This window comes from Eleutherodactylus coqui, chromosome 10 (assembly GCF_035609145.1).
Source record: "Eleutherodactylus coqui strain aEleCoq1 chromosome 10, aEleCoq1.hap1, whole genome shotgun sequence".
NCBI classification, from domain to species: Eukaryota; Metazoa; Chordata; class Amphibia; order Anura; family Eleutherodactylidae; genus Eleutherodactylus; species Eleutherodactylus coqui.
In genome coordinates, this window is record NC_089846.1 from 121451746 (window position 1) to 121466095 (window position 14350).

Genomic DNA, 14350 nt, shown 5'->3' on the forward strand with positions numbered 1-14350 from the left:
CACAATGAAAACAATTGTTATTGTGAATCAAAGTAATAGCAAAACTATTCAATTAATGTGACAATGTTATAATTGCAACAATAGTTAAGCCTTAAGGAAACACATTGAAGGACACTTAGTATGCCATGAAACAAAGCTAATTTAAATGCAGTTTAAACTTTTAACCACTTCCTGACATCTGCTCTACATGTACATCTTGAACTTCAGAGATATTTAGGCTAGGGCCACACTGCGAGTTTTGGCCACAATAGGGGTTGCAGTACCTCAGATCACTGTGTAGTAAAGATGAGCGAACACCAAAATGTTCGGGTTCGCGTTATTCGAAACGAACTTCCCGCGATGTTCGGGTGTTCGTTTCGAATAACGAACCCCATTGAAGTCAATGGGCGACCGGAACATTTTTGTATTTCGCCGATGCTCGCTAAGGTTTTCATGTGTGAAAATCTTGGCAATTCAAGAAAATGATGGGAACGACACAGCAAGTTCTCCTCTGCCACAGCTGTAACAGCTGTGGCAGAGAAGAACGATGTTAGCCCATTGAATTCAATGGAGCCGTCAATACAGCCGACTCCACTGAATGCAATGGGCTGCCGGCGATCGCGGGATGAATTGTCGGAAAGGGGTTAAATATATAAGCCCTTTCCTGCAATTCATCCAAAAATGTGTAAAAATAAAAAATATATATATACTCACCTGGTGCCGACAGACGGAGTTCAGCGCGGCAGGCTGCAGTTCTCCTGAACTGCTCTGAACAGCTGTGAGTAGTATTCAGCAGCCGGGGATGAATTCATGAATGGGTGTGAGTGAGGGCTGGCCTCTGATTGGTCAGGCTGTGACCATTCAGAGGCATCTTATTCAGCAGGCGGGGATTTTAAATCCCCGGCTGCTGAATACTACTCACAGCTGTTCAGAGCAGTTCAGGAGAACTGCAGCCTGCCGCGCTGAACTCCGTCTGTCGGCACCAGGTGAGTATATATATATTTTTTATTTTTACACATTTCTGGATGAATTGCAGGAAAGGGCTTATATATTTAACCCCTTTCCGACAATTCATCCCGCGATCGCCGGCAGCCCATTGCATTCAGTGGAGTCGGCTGTATTGCCGGTTCCATTGAATTCAATGGGCAAACATCGTTCTTCTCTGTCACAGCTGTTACAGCTGTGGCAGAGAAGAAGGATTTGTCTTCTATATGCTCTCAATGGGGTTGGGCTGCTGCCGCCGGCCCCATTGAGCGCATATAGAAAAGATTTCTCAGGGAAGCAAGTTAAAGTAACCCGAACATCCGAACATCGTGTGGTGTTCGTTACGAATAACGAACATCCCGAACACCCTAATATTCGCCCGAGCATCAAGCTCGGACGAGTACGTTCGCTCATCTCTACTGTGTAGCCTTACAACGTCCTGTCAATGAGGTTGTATTGCAAGTCGTAGATCCTCTGATGTCAGAATTGTTTTAATACCTACAGGTCACAGTTGCGGCGACCTGCCCCTTTCACCATGAGCCCATTGACTTCAAGGTAGCAGTCCAATGTCATTGCAGTCAAAGGTTGCTGTGTATCCCTAAAACTGGAAAATATTGAAACTCAATTATTCAGTGTTTACTTGTAAGATACACATACTAACTTGGTGCCTTTCAATATTAAAGCATCACTAACTTTTTAGAATTAGCTGCCATGTGTGTACATGAGGAATTACATGATTTCTGGCCATTACATGACTTGTAGCCTACATTTTCTCCCATTTTTCTCTCTGCTGCCTGAATATCTGATCCTCATTCTTAGAGCTCTTTCACATGAGCGTAGCAATTTTAAGTCAGCTGTGTCACGACCACAGCACGACCGAAATCTGCCGTTTATACGCCGATCCCGCATTGCCATTGGGCGGGGGAGACAGTTTATCACTGCTAAACTACCTCCCCATTTTCGCCCCCTCGCCAGCTCTCAGCCAGGGAAGGGGACGGGACAGGGTTGGAGCTAGTGTGCTAAGCTTCCGCCCCCTCTCTGCCCCTTGTCAGCTGCCAACAATGGGAGAGGGTTGTAGCTTAGCAACTAGCTCCTGCCCTTGCCCTGCCCCTTCAATTGGTAACAGCCAGCAAGGGGTGGAGAGAAGGAGGGAAGGGGGTGGAAGTTTAGTAGACATGCTGCTAAACTCCCTCCCACCTTCCTTTTCCAGCAGCTACCATAGTCTCCCATAGGAGTCTATGGAAGCCACCACTGTATTCCTGCCAGGAAGATAGTTCTTTCCTGGCTGACGTAAAAGCGCCTGGCCAAAATATGCTCCTATGTGCTATCTTTGCTTGCCGAGCACTTTTACGCCCATCTGAACTGATGCATTGTAAACCAATGCATCAGATGGGCAGCGTATATCGACTGGGCATAAAAGCGTGGCAGATATACTCTCATGTGAATGAAGCCTAATGTTGTTTTTTCTATACACTATACAGAGTTGCAGATTCTGTTTTTTATCCGTAACACACACATAGAGACATAACATCATCATGTAGGTCACTAGAGAAGTACTGAGCAGTGTGGATATGAAAAAATAGTTGTAAATAATTCAGCATTAGCTCTAACAGCACATCTGTGTGAGTCTCTGCTTCTTCCATCACCCCTCTGCTCTGATAGATTTCAATGACCAAGATGATTCATCCCCATCGTTCACTTCCTGTCAAGCCATCCCCAGTAACAAAGATAACATCAGTTGACAAACACAGTGAACTGAAAATTAGAAAGAAGGAGACCCCTAATGGGTAACACTTCATAGCATGTCAACAATGTGAGGTGAGTCTTAAATAACTCTTTCTGAGTATATTTGTTTATATTGTTCCACAACTAGTGGACTACTGCAACCAGCCATCATTATTCTAAACTATGTAAGTCAATGCAGAAAATTTTAAGAACTTTTCTTTCAAGAAACTTTCTTCAGGTGCAGTGAAAAAATTACTAAGGGCTATGATGAAATAAGTTCTAAATAGGATTGCCACAGGAAAGGCAGACCGTGAATTATTTCTGCTGCAAAGGCCAACTATATTTGAGTCACCAGTCTGAGGAATTGTAAGTTGACAGTCCCTCAGATAAAAATTAATTTGAATAATCTCAACATCAGTTGTTTAGAGGAACCTACAAGGATCAGGCCTGCATGATAAAATTACTTTTCCATTACTGAGGAAGACAAGAAGAACAGACATCCTTGCGTCAAGAAACGCAAACAGTGGACAGCAAAGCAATGGAAATCTGTCCTTTTCCCTGAGAGTACAAAATTAGACATTTGTGGCTCTGTTCATTCTGTTTTTGTTAGATGCAGAGAAGGTGAACAGAGGATGTCTGGATGTATGCTTCCAACTGTGAAGCATGGGGGAGAGGGTGTTATGTTGTGGGGTGCTTTTCTGGCGATTTGTACAGAAGTGAAGATACACTTAACTAGCAATGCTACCACCATATTCTGCAGCAAAGCACTATTCTGTTTAGTTTGTACTTAGTTGGCCCACCATTTTTTAATCAACAAGAAAATTATCTAAAACACACCTACCAGCTGAATAGCAGCTACTTGACAAAAAAGGAGACCTGAAGGAGTGCTATATCAGTGGACCTGGCCTCCAGACTCCCCTGACCTAAGACCAGTAGAGATGGTTTGGAATGTGTAGCACTGAAGAGTCAAGAAAAAGTGGATTAGTTTCCCGCACAGGGTCGTCCTTCTCAGGGTGTTCACTCCGCTACATAATCTACAGGTTAGTGCTTGGGATGGATTAGGGTGCAAAAAGTTTTTTTAATTAGAATTAATAACATTTATGTTTTATTATAGGATACAGCATGCTCTTTTGAACTGTGAATTTTGAACTTATTGTGTCTGTGATTAGACTATATTTGTCCAAAGGGAAATATATCACTGGTAATTCTGTGAGAGAATGTCAACTTTGAATGATCTAAAATATAAGATAGCTTTGAATTTTATTACCCTTTTTATATTGTGTCCTATCTCCAATTACTTTATTAATATAAAATGTGTACAAAGGAAATATAAGGAAAACCCCTTCTATAAGTATGTGCGTCCAAACTTTGAATGGTATTGTATATGGCAGCTCATAAAGATCGAAATATTCATCATCCACTTATCTGCGAAACAATCAAATTATGGTCACCATGTGCACCTTATTTATAACATTGCAGGAAATTTTATCAACATACTTTTGCCAGTAGCAAATTTTGGTGCTTTAATTTTTGTACGAAAACATAATTTTTGGGGGGTTAGTACACTGCATTTGCCACTTTTGCAAAAAGTGTCTCCAGCTTAGTGGGCGGGGTATGGTTTCTGCAACACCTCTTAATGAATTTGGCTCATTTTACCCAGCCCACTTTATATTAAGACAGGAGTAGGAAATATCTGACTTAATAAATATGGGCCAATGTATTCTACTCTACATAACATTGGAGCAAAATTGCCAGTTTATAAGACTCCATGAATGGTTTTCCATGCATGTTATTAAAGGAACGCTTTGGTCAAATCAAATGCAACATCTTATGGTTAGTCCATGGGCTGCAAAGACAGTACATGACACAGAGTAGACTCTGGTCTACTGAGCGTCTGATAGAACAGGGTCTTTGAGGTTCACCAGATTTTAATATTCACTTAAAGGTGGCATGCACCTGTTTTATTTAGCTGAACATTTGGACCCTTTTACACAGATTGATGGTTAGGCGTGAATGCTTATACAAACATTAATTTGCCTAATCATTAGCTCATCTGAATATGCCCACCATCAGCCGACACATAACCCAACACTGTAAAAAGGGGAACTGCTACTGAAATATTATCTGTATGGGAAGAACAATTGCATTAATGACTGTTCATCCCCATACTACTAATCTTTGTAGCATATCAATGGCAGTAATCTAGACGGTAAGGAGAAAAGATAGCATTTCTAACCCTCGTCCCAGGCCTCTCACTAGCAAAGCCAGACTCCTACTGTACACTGATGAAGGGCAAAAACCCTGAAACAGCTGTCTGTGCATAGAGTCTGGCATTGCTTTTAATTCCGAGTCACTGTTACAAGGCTTGTATAAAAAGTCTGACTTTAGCTTGAAGGAATGCTACATTTAGAGATGAGCGAGCATACTTGTCCGAGCTTGATGGTCGTTCAAATATTAGGGTGCTCGAGATGCTCGTTACTCGAGACGAGCACCACACGGTACTCGTCGCGATTAAACGAGCACTGACCATTGAATTCAATGGAGCCGGCAATACAGCCGGCTCCATTAAAAGCAATGGGCTGCCGGCGAGCGCGGGGTGAATTTTCGGGAAGGGCTTAAAAATATAAGCCCTTACCTGAAAGTCATCCAGAAATGTGTAAAAATAAAAAAAATATATATACTCACCTTGTCCCGGCAGACGGAGTTCAGCCGCGGCCGGCCGGCAGTTCTCCTGCACTGCTGTGAGTAGTATTCAGCAGCCGGGGATTTAAAATCCCCGCCTGCTGAATGAGCTGCCTCTGATTGGTCACAGCCTCACCAATCAGAGGCAGCTCTCACTCACCCATTCATGAATTCATGAATGGGTGAGTGAGTGCTGCCTCTGATTGGCTCAGCGCAGGGACCAATCAGGGGCAGCTCTCAGCTGAATGACAAAACTAAACTTTTTCAGCATATAGCATTTCTTTTAGTTTGTTGCAATTAGTTTGCAGAGCTTTATGACAGACAGAAAGTACAATAGCAATCTGTGTGTTGCAGCTTTGTTTAACCCAATGTCATATAAACAGTAAAATACTATATTATCCCAGTAGCTCAATCCATTTCAAATCAGGTCTTCGGTAAATAGTGCAGTTTAATAGTATATCGACCTGTAAAAATATTTCCTTCTTGTATTAGCACTTTGTACATTGCATGAAATGCCTATAGGGATCCGCTGAGACATAATCCTATTCATATGGTTTGAAAGCGAATAAAAATGAGCTGGTTTGAACTTTGCAAAAAAGAGGGCTTATTTCTGTGAGAACCTATACCCTATATCCTTAACTACTCCACTACAACTGTCTCATTATTCAGATATATGCTGTGTGCTGGGTCTACATATTCCCAATTTTACCTTTTGAGCTGCAATCTAAGATTCTGAGATATAGCATCAAATGTTCTTTTATTTCATTGTGATAGAAACATATTTATACTTTATGGATTGGATAGTACTGCCACAACTATATACGCCAATATGTTTTATACCTTTTAAGAAATAATGTCCGTCTATTCAAAGAATAGCAAACACTATAGATTTGATTTTAATTTTAAAAAAAATTAAGTGAATGGGGTTGTGCCTGCATACCACGCTAGACCACTGCACAATGTATGGAGCTATGTGTTTCTCGCTCCACTACATAGTGACAATGGCCCAGCCAGGTCCTGGGTGGCAAACCCCTGCTGGTCAGCTATCAAACTACTAATGACCACTTGTCTGTGAGTATGTATGCATATGTGTGTGTGAGTGACTGTTATGCTCCACCCCTGATGATTTCATTGCTCTATCCCCTGGTGACATCATTGAAGGTCCTACAACATATATAAAACACAGATTCTGACTGACAGAAGAAAAACAAAGTAAGGGCTCTTGAAAAGGGGAGGACAAAAATAACAAAATGAGAATACAACTAAGCCATTATTATCTCAGAAGACACAACTCAGCGGTCCTGACAGAACACATTGACCTACCTCCACCACAGAGATCCAGTGGGCTAAAGGATCTAGTGTCTTTCAAGATGTATAAGCTGCCCATAAAAAAGGTACTAATTCAACCCTGAACCATTAGAGATGCAGGCTTTTGAACTGTGTGCTTATAACAAGCTGGACTGCTCTTGAGTCCACAGGCTGAAGAAGAACCCTAAGTAAATTCGAAAGCTCACTATAACATCATGACTTTTTGTCAGCCATTAAAAGGTATCATATTTACAAGATTACTTGGTTTCTCTTGCTGAGAACAATCACATTTTGCTCTACTGGCTAACATGGTGCCAAACTTTTTTCTTTTGTCCTTAATTTAGCACAATAAATGGCCATAGCAGTACCCCATGCCCAGTATTTGGTACCAGTATAGATACTCCCAAGCCAGACTGCGTTTCTGACTACAATAGGTACATGGGATTGGGTTGACCTGTCCAATTAAGTACTTGGACCATACAATGCCATGTTAAAAACAAGGGTGTTGTATAAAAATTTATCCATGCACATTATGTATAATGTGTAATGCCTACATGCTATATCGACGTAAAGGCCAAAGGGAAACCATTCTCGAATTCCAGAAGGAGGTCATCAAGGCCTTACTTTTTGGGAACCAGGAAAGGGGGGGGGCAGTACTTCTGGAAGCAAGGACACACATATAGTCCCAGGGAAACACTTTCCTAGTGAAGTTGCCTCCATTGGTAAGAATGGAAGGACCCCCCCAAAAAGGCAGAGTCTGTTACAAACGAATGACAAGGAAGAACACCATTTATCATTGTGGAACGTGCCCCACACAACCCGGCCTGTACATAAAAGATTGCTTCAAACTATACCACATGTCCCAGGAATTTTTTATTGAAGTATTGCATTGAACCACAGTTATATGTTTTATCCTGATGTACTCCGCACCGCTTATACATAAAACCATATACCAGTCTTTCCCTTCAGAGCCCTGCCATGTGCCCAAACAGCAGTTTTCATTCACGTATGGGGGATTTCTGTGCTCAGGAGCAATTGGCTAGCACATTGTGGGGTGAGTTTACGCCTTTAAAAATTACACATCTGGGGCTAAACCTACATATTACTGGAAAAATTTGAATTTTTCGTTTTTAAATCAAAAATTCACAAAAAAACTGTGGAGTCAAAATGCTTACTACACCCATAGATAAATTTCCTGAAGAGTATAGTTTGCAAAATGGGGTCACTTATTTCTGGTTACAAATGTACCATTGCCTCAGGGGCTGCAAACACAACAAGGTATCTGAAAATTATTCCAGCAAAATCTGCATTCCAAAAGCCAAATAGCGCTCCTTCCATTTGCGTCCAGCCATGTGCCCAAACAGCAGGTTATGTCCACATATGGGGCATTTCTAAAAACTGCCAAATCCGGGTAATACATTTTGAGATTTGTTTATCCGATAACTCCTGCTGTGTTATAAAAAAATGGTTTTAAATTGAAAATCTGCGAAGAAATTGAACTATTCTAATTTCTGATGCTATTTTGCATACTTTGAATAGCCAATAACCGATCTACTGTAGCTTTCTCAAATAATGAAATAATGTAATAGATATGCATTGTAAACTATAACATATATTCCTCTTTTGCATTTCACTTCCATTGATTAATATTTGCACCCACAGAATGTAGAATGAAATGTCCTGTATGAAAGGCCTACTAATAAGAAGGTGCATGATGGAAACCATCTCCATAGAATGCTTAATGTGCAATTATTTTTAACCCTTTCCAATCCAATTTGTATCCTGATTTTCCTAGGGGGCTTACTCTTTTTCTGCCGTTATACAATGGCGCTATCTGCTGGCTAAAGCCAGTACTGCATGAGGTGACACGTTGGATAGGCTCCGAAAGCAGAGAGGCTGGCAATATACAGTAAAAGAACCCAGACGGACGTCTGCCAACATCGAACTGTACAGCCTTAAATCATAATGTCTTCACAGGTCAGACAGTGGATGGGAAAGGGTTAATATTGGCCAGGAGCCTTAAATATCTTCCAATAAGGATGGGGTCTAGTTAGACTCTCACTTTCTGCCTATTTGAAATCTCAATGCACACATCTTATTATTTCTTATTTGTCTTTAATTCCTATTTCCATTTTATTTCGGAACTCTTATTCTAAATAAGCTTTACTTACTTTAACTCTATACTGTGAGCTACAATCACTTTGTTGCCCTTCCGTATCCATTTCTATGGGAATAAGACCTCATACTGTAATATATGCATCTAGAACTATGAAACCGGCAGTTCTAATCACAGTGAAATACTACTGCACATATAGGCTTTTGAACGTTAAGATGAAACAATTTAACTTTCTGTTCAGACAAGACGAAATGCTTTGCCAAGATCCATAATGTTTGGATATCATTATACGAAAAATAATTGAAGAACAAAAAGGATTAATGTTCCATTGTACATTTCTAATCCAACATTTTAAATTAGCGAGTGCTATCTGTTTCACAAATTCAGATTATACTAATGTAAAGAGAGACTCCATCTGCTCTCGTGATTTTATTCAGTTATCTTGGTTGTTGTTACTTGATCTTTTATCCTTTTTTTTTTTAGTTTAACACTGTAAAGCCCAGACTATTTTGAGCCTCAAGACCAAGATTTCTGTTTTCATTAACCCCTTAGTGATCATCCTATAGTGTTTTTACATCCTGGAGCTGCAGGACGTGTATGGAGAAAGATCACGCTGCAATCTCCCTCCATACCTCGCGGGTATCAGCTGTTTCTTACAGCTGACCCCTGCAGGCAACAGGCCTGACAAGCTGTGCGACTGATCGGGGCTGTTAACCCTTTAAATGCCGCTGTCAATTTAGGGAGCCGTGTTGGTGTCATGGCAGCCGGGGCCTTTTGAAAGGCACCAGGGCTGTCTTGGCAGTATGGCTATCAAGCCATCCCCATGGAGTGGCCTGATAAACTGGCTGTTAGATTGTAGTATGATGTAATGCTATGGCATTACATCATACTGCAGGAGCGATCTAAGAATCGCATGTTGTGGTCCCCTAGGAGTACTAAAAGAAAATGTAAAAACAGGAACAATAAAGTTTTACTAACTATTAAAAAGAAAGTAATAAAAGTAAAAAAAAAACCCTTTTGATATATTTGCAATAAAATAATCTAAATGATAAAACAAAAATACATATTTGGAATCGCTGCGTCCAAAAATGTCCGGCCTATAAAAGTAATGCATGATTTACCCCGTACGGTGAACTTTGTCCGAAAAAAAAATAAAGACCACCAGAAATGTGCTTTTTTGGTCATCCTGTCTCCAAGAAAAAATGTAATAAAAAATGAACAAAAAGCTATATGTATTCAAAAATAATACCAACAGAAATCACAGAATGTATCGCACAAAATTAGCCATCACACAACTTCGTTGACAGAAAAATTAAAAAGTTATTGTGCTCAGAAGATGGAGACATAAAACAATTAAAAAAAATGAAATATCTTAATAAAAAATACAAGTAGTACAGAAAAAAAACGACATGTTTGGTATTATAGTAATCATACTGACACATAGCATTAAGGTTATCATGTCATTTTTATTGCAGTTTGTGCGCCATAGAAACAAGACACAGCGAAAATGGCGGAATGTCATTTTTTTTCCATTTCTCTCCACTGGAATTTTTTAAAAGTTTTTCAGTACATTATATGGTACATAAAATAGTACTATTAAAAAATGCAACTTGTCTTGCAAAAAACAAGCCCTCATACAGTTATATCAATGAATAAATAAAGGAGTTACGTTTTTTTTTAAAGGGGGAAAAAAAATGAAAATCGAAAAAAAGGAAAAACCTTGGTCACTAATGGGTTAATTTATATTCATATTCCAAATGGCATAAATTTATTTTTTTGTAACTTTAATGTAGCTGTTTGAGAGCTCCTTTGCAAGAAGTGTTTTAGTTTTCATTTACAACATTTAAGGTTAATTTTACATGCGCGATATTGGTCTGTGAAATATTTCACTGTCTTCTGTTTTTACTCAAATATATATAGGCCGCCTGCAGACGGGCGGGATTTTCCGTGGAATTTCCACCCTTGGAAGCTGCCATAGGATTGCGTTAGCAAACAGAATCCTAGGCAGACAGCTGCGGTTTGGCCGTGCGAAATCTCGCGCGGCTAACAAACCGCAGCATGTTCACCGGCCGCCGGCTCCGGTCTGCGCATGCACCGGCCGCCCGGCAGCCGGCACATGAAAGATCTAGAGCTGCGGGGCACGGGTGAGTACGCGCTACTCTCTGCAGGCACTCGGGTCCGTTCCCGCGGCGAGAACTCTCACTGCTGGATCCAACCCGGCCGTCTGCAGGCGGCCATACTGTAGGCAGTTAAAGGGTGAAGTTGTGGATGGAGTATATCTCCCTCCCAGGCTCTTAGTCTGGACAGGGTGGCGGTTCAGTCCACAACTTCACCCCAATCCTTAGGAAGCTCAGCTGTAGACACTGACCCCGTTACTGGGGCATAAAAGGCTGTATCTCCCAGGGAGTCAGTGTCTGACCAGCTGAGGATAAAGCACAACCTTACAGCATGGACCTGTGAAAACCTTTAAGCACCCTGCGTGGTGCGTTTCTGCTAATTATGTTGAATGGACTTTTGTTACTTTGCCTGTAGTCTGATTTCCTGAAATAAAACTGACGTAGGTTTTATGCAAACATCTAGTACAGAGTGCCTTTGCTGCCCCCACCCCCTGGAGGACTTGTTACTATATATATATATATATATATATATATATATATAACACAACAGCACTTGTGCATACCTTATCACATAAGGGAGGCTCCTTTTGGTGTGTGTTGCAAGCTCACAAAAGGAGTCTGGATCCGTGACTCCTATAAAGTCCAGAGATAAGAAAGAGGTAATATGTTGGAGCCGCAAAACAGGGAGCTCAAATACCTTAATGTATAGAGTTAAAAGAATTCCATCTTTATTAAAGCCATGCCAGGGTTTGATGCCAAAGTTTCGGCTGTCGCCGCAGCCTTTGTCAAGTACTTGATGAAACGTTGGCATAAAGCCCCAGCGTGGCTTTAATAAAGATGGAATTATTTTGCTCTATACATTAAGGTATTTGGGCGCCCTGTTTTGCGGCTCCAACATATTCTCTCTTGAGATATATATACACACACAAACACACACACATATATATATATATATATATATATATATATATATATATTCACTTTTTTTTTCAGATCCTTTTTATTTTACTACACTGTATTAACTTCCTTTTACAGCTTTTAAATCTTACTATGGGACTTTCATTATTTGATTGCATACATAATGATTTGGAATGCTTGTTACACTGACAAGCAACCTATACCTGTAGATACAAAAGGGTGATTGCCAGCAGCACTCACTTGAACCCAATAAAGTTTGGACTGAATAATGCAAAGCCACATAAAGGGGAATCCAAACCGTTGTTCCCAAACAAGGTAAATCCGTAGTAAATCAAGACTTGTGGCAGCATGGATAGGTGCAAAATCTCCAAATCTTTATTCCTTTCGACCTTTAGTCAACTCTTTGTCAAGCATAAAGCATCACCCACAGCATCCACAGTATTTGTAACAAACATTTTCACAGTCCCCCCAATCACATTGAAACTGTAATCAATATAGGTAATTATACACAAACACAATGCATATAAAATGACCAGCCCACTTACAATTAAAAGATATGTTTCTCAAATGTGCTCCATCGACATGTCTCTCCATACCGTCTCGGCACCATACGTCATCTCACGGCACAAAATTGATGCAGCAGAAGAGTGTCATATATTCTCAACTGTGCATGCGCGAGTGTTCGTAAAGGATCGCGGTGTTTAACATCCCAGATGCAGACACGTGATCAGACTTCATCGCACATGCGTGGATATCCAAGTTGCCATGGGATGCAGGGCAATCTGTACTATATGCACGGCTCCAACGGGATTTGATTCTCCCAGCATAGCAACGGACCTCCTCATTGCTTGTATTGGTGTATTGTGAACCTTAGCAACACTTGTTAGCCATTCACCATTCGCTGAAAAGCAGCATACCTCTATTACCTTGCATCTTGTCACAAGAGACATTGGTCCATACTAGGATATGTCCACTTAATATTAAGGCATTTATTAACGATCTTTTAATCATAACTAGATATATCAAAGAGATATTATACATATGGAGCTATAGTACAGAGAGCAAAGAATAAGAAGCGTTTCTTATATAGTTTAAATCAGTCACCGTATGGGGATTGTGTAAACGTTATATGTCTAAGGCCTTAGTCAGACGGGCATTTTTTCGCGTGATTTGCGGATCGCATGTCGGATGCGCATGCGCAAATCGCGTGACCGGGGGCGAAAAATCGCGGGAAAAATCTGCACCTAGCCGCGTTAATCGTCTGACCGGAGAAAAATTGCCGGCTGTGCTGATTGGCTGAGGGCTCAGCCAATAGCAGCTAGTGCTTAGTGCTTAGCTATTGGCTGAGCGCTCAGCCAATGACAGAGCGCTCAGTCATGAATGAATAGCTAAGGGCTATCTGTCATTGGCTGAGCGCTCAGCCAATAGCTAAGCACTAGCTGCTATTGGCTGTGCCCTCAGCCAATCAGCACAGCCCTTTCAGGAGGCGGGGATTTTTAAATCCCCGCCTGCTAAAAGAGCTTAACAGCAGTGCAGGGGAGCCAGCCGGAGGACGCGTCTGAACGTCGGAGAGGTGAGTAATTTAAAAAAAAAATTTTTTACCACTTATTGATGATTATCGGGGAAGGGCTTATATTTCAAGCCCTTCCCCGATAATCCTACTGCGGGGCTTGCCAGAAAACACTGCTGCTGATCCCATTGAAAGCAATGGGATAGAATGCCGCGGACTTCTGGCACAGCTGTGACAGCTGTGGCAGAGGATTCCTTCATCTCCGCGGTTCCTGCGGGGATGAAGGAAACTCCTGCCACAGCTGTCACAGCTGTGGCAGAAGTCCGTGGCATTCTCCCTATGTTTTCAATGGGGCTAGCGCTGCTGCCGCTGGCCCCATTGAAAGCACTAGCGATTTGCCGGTTCTATTCCAGCGTTTTTCTTGCGCTACAAGGCAAGAGTTTTCTCGTGCACTCGCAGCGCAAGAAAGAAAATATCGCCAGTGGGTGTCCACCCTAACTTTAAGTAGTTTAGTAGCCTCAAAAGGCGAAAAGGCAAGCAATTGGAGAGCATAACCCCACAATTATATAACCATTTTAATAAAACTACTCTATATAGGAGTGGCTATGGTGTCAATACTAGTTGCTGTATTATCCCTTCCAGGTTTAAATAGACCGTCCCATATGTCAATAAAACCATGGTTGCAATAGCCCCATGGCCCCCCATATGTGTAAAATAGTCTAACAGACACCCATGTTTCAATCTGCAATCATGAAAAATAGTAACAATACAAAATATCGATGCATAATGTAATTTTTTATTCAAATACTCAATCAATAAAGAATCAGAGCTATTCCATAACATAGGAATAACACAATAGCAACCTATACCCGTTACACTGGCAGGCAGCCCCTGGCATCATTTAACAGGGTAATACCTGTAGCATAACTTCTGGGCCGTTGTAAAGCCCCCAGTTGCCATAGTAACCCACTGCCATCCTGTGATCATGTGGTGGGCTGCCAATGGGAATAC